Source organism: Panthera onca, chromosome E1 (assembly GCF_046562875.1).
Source record: "Panthera onca isolate mPanOnc1 chromosome E1, mPanOnc1 haplotype 2, whole genome shotgun sequence".
NCBI lineage: Eukaryota > Metazoa > Chordata > Mammalia > Carnivora > Felidae > Panthera > Panthera onca.
Window position 1 is genome coordinate 11,456,335 of NC_138352.1, and position 2,940 is coordinate 11,459,274.

The following is a 2,940-nucleotide window of genomic DNA, read 5'->3' on the forward strand; positions in this document are numbered from 1 at the left end:
TTATGCTTGTAGTGCCGAATCTTAAATATTGACTTACACCCTGACAGCGCTCTGAAAAGTTTCCTCTCTGCCTGGCGGGCTGGGAGCTGACGTTTACGTGCGGAGATCAACCCACTCACCTGAATGTGTGTGACATTTCCGTTTGCTGTTTTTCTTGTTTATTCTTTGGCTATCTGCTGTTGTTGTGTGTTTGTTGGAGAACACTCTCCCTATTTCCAAACCGCAGGCTGGTCAGAAACGAGGAGCTGATTGGATCTTTTCTGTGCCTCCACGGGAAGGTTTGTTTTGTTCTTGTTTTCATACCTTTGCAAGATCTTGGCTCTCGGAAAGGCACATGTGACTTCACGCCGTACATGATGCGTTTACCACGGAGACTTTTAGCACCTAACTGTGCAACTGCCTCCAGTAAAGGCAGCTGTTTGCCAGATCATATGATAAGAAGGACCTTCGGGTCACTTTGGGAATGCGAGTCTTTTAACCCTTGGGGAGTCCTCCCCCTTCTTGGGGTGGCCAGGCTGTTTTCCCGGAGGCTCATGGCTCTAACGGAGCCTCAATGGGTTCCACGGCCGGCAGGCTCCTTCTGGCGGCCAACGTAGAAGGCGTCGCATCCGCCTCCCCGTCTCTCTCGTTACACCCTGCCTCGATTTAGCCGCATAACCTTGAGCAAATCACACATTGACGGTTATAAAGATAACAGCTCACAAAGGCACAGACTCTGTTCTAAGCAGTTACACATACTCTTATTCCTCATAACAACCTGATGAAGGTGGCAGTTAAAATCTCCGTTTTACCATTTTACAGATAAAGTGAAGGACAGTAGCTTCCCAGAGGCCACTCCGCTGGGAAGTTGCTCGGCCAGGATTCGGGCACCCGCACCACTCTGCCGTGTGGCCAAGGGCTTTGTGAAGATGTATACGTCGTCCGTAACATCAGCTAGTTGACCACGTGTCCTCCAAGGTCCCCACGAGCCCCACAAGTGTCCATGATGCTCAGTGGCTCAGTAGCGTGCGTGCAGAAGAGGAATTCTCCATGCTGGCTCTGCTCACGCCCCGGAACTTTCGCCAGCGGACGAGGGCAGAAACCACTGCCGGCGGGAGAAACCCAACGGGACTCATCTTCATGGATAAGTCATTCATGGAGCTCTACTGTGTCGGACGGTCAGGGTCTCTTCCCCTATGTCGTCATTCACATACTAGATGACAATTCTTGTGTCAGGATGGAGCCCCGAAAGCTTCTGGAACCCGCTGGCTCCTGGGCTGTGGAACGAAATTAAAGTTAAGCCCTTCTGCACCCCAAGTGGAACTGGCTTCTCTGTCCTTTGCACTCGCATACGTCCTACCAAGATTTGATCAATGACGTTTATTACGTGTCTTACTGGCTCCTCCCTTGACAATACAGTGAGGGGGTTTTTGGGCCAGGGACCGCCGCTCATCTGTAGGTGTTTCCCTGGCACAATTGTTATTGCGTCGTGGGCATTTAGCAAATGTGTGGCAAATCGAGGGAAGGCCAACAAAACAAATACACGATGACATATGTAGTGTAAGCCCCAGGCAGGCTTTTTTCCCTCTGTCTTTTTTTGTAATCCAAGCGCTTAATTTAAGCTTTACTTGCCAAGGCGCCCGCTTCAAAGAGCATCCACTTCTAAGACAGCTCTCTCGAATAAACACGATAAAGAGCCGGCTGTCCCCCCGCCGACACCCAGCCCTGCACCCCCCACCCCCAGACTCCTCAGTTTTAGAGATCTTGGTTGATTTCAGTAACTGACCATCGAGGCTGCCTTTTCCTGTTCTCGTCCCACCCTTTATAAAGTCCTGCTGTTAACCTTTTAAAATCACTGGTAAAGGCTGGGCCCCCCAAACCCCAGGGCCCTACCCTCCACCCCAATAAAAGCAGAGCCCCCGGCCTGCGCACGCTCTCTCTCACTCTACGTGTGGCCTCGGGTGTGGTGTGATTTCCAGGTCCTGTAAGTCACAGACCCTCTGTTTTTCACAATTTCCTGATGGTTGTTGCTGAAGGGCGCCTTGTGATCGGAGTAAGAACCCCCAGGGCTGGATCACTTGTCACATTGGTTTGGAAGGTGGAGAGTCTGAGGGAAGCTCTCTGGGGCTGAGCCTGGCATAAGACATTCTAAGACCCTTGTTTTTCGGCCCAGATGTCAGGATTAAATGTGATCAAGCAAGCACTCAGCCTAGTCCGGGAAAAGGGCTTGGGAAGAGAATGAACTCAAGCTCCTTGGGGTCTGTTATCATTATGGTGGACACCCAAAACGGCCTGCAAAATGGAAATTTCACATTAGTTATGTCGGTGGCCGAGGGCAGGCCGCCCCAAGATGGACTGCTTCGGCGTGAAGATTATTTTTGATTTCAAAGTAACCAAAACCCCGCAGATTCAGGAAACGCTCTTAATCTCCTGGTGCGCTCCCCCACCCCCCACCCCCCAACGGACTAAAAAGAACTTAGACACAGGACCTGCTCCAGGGACAGAGCTGTCACCATAGGTAACTTCATTAGGATACGAACAGGGAGGCTAGACAGGGAGGAACCCCGTGAGGCCTGTTTGATCAAAGACCTCTCTGTCCCATTGTTCCCCACGGGCCCCGCAAACGTTTGTGCACCGAACGTTTACTGGTTTTCATCTTCCCGTGAGTGAGTCGAATCCCCTCCATTTGAGGTCCCAGATCCCAACCCACTCCTCCTTAGTTCAGGGTGATAAATACACCCCCTGGCGCCTGTCTTTGGAATTTCTATGTCTGTGCGGATTCCCCACAGACTCGGTCTTCCTATCCCAAGACCCTTAACAAGCACTCACGAGAGAACAGCGGGCAAGTAGGGGTCTTCATCTGACGTACTTGTACAAGTGACAACAACCTAGGAGGATGTCCATGAAAGGGGAGAAGGGACCCCTACCCGTTTTTGCACCCTTTGGAGCCCTGCCTGTTAA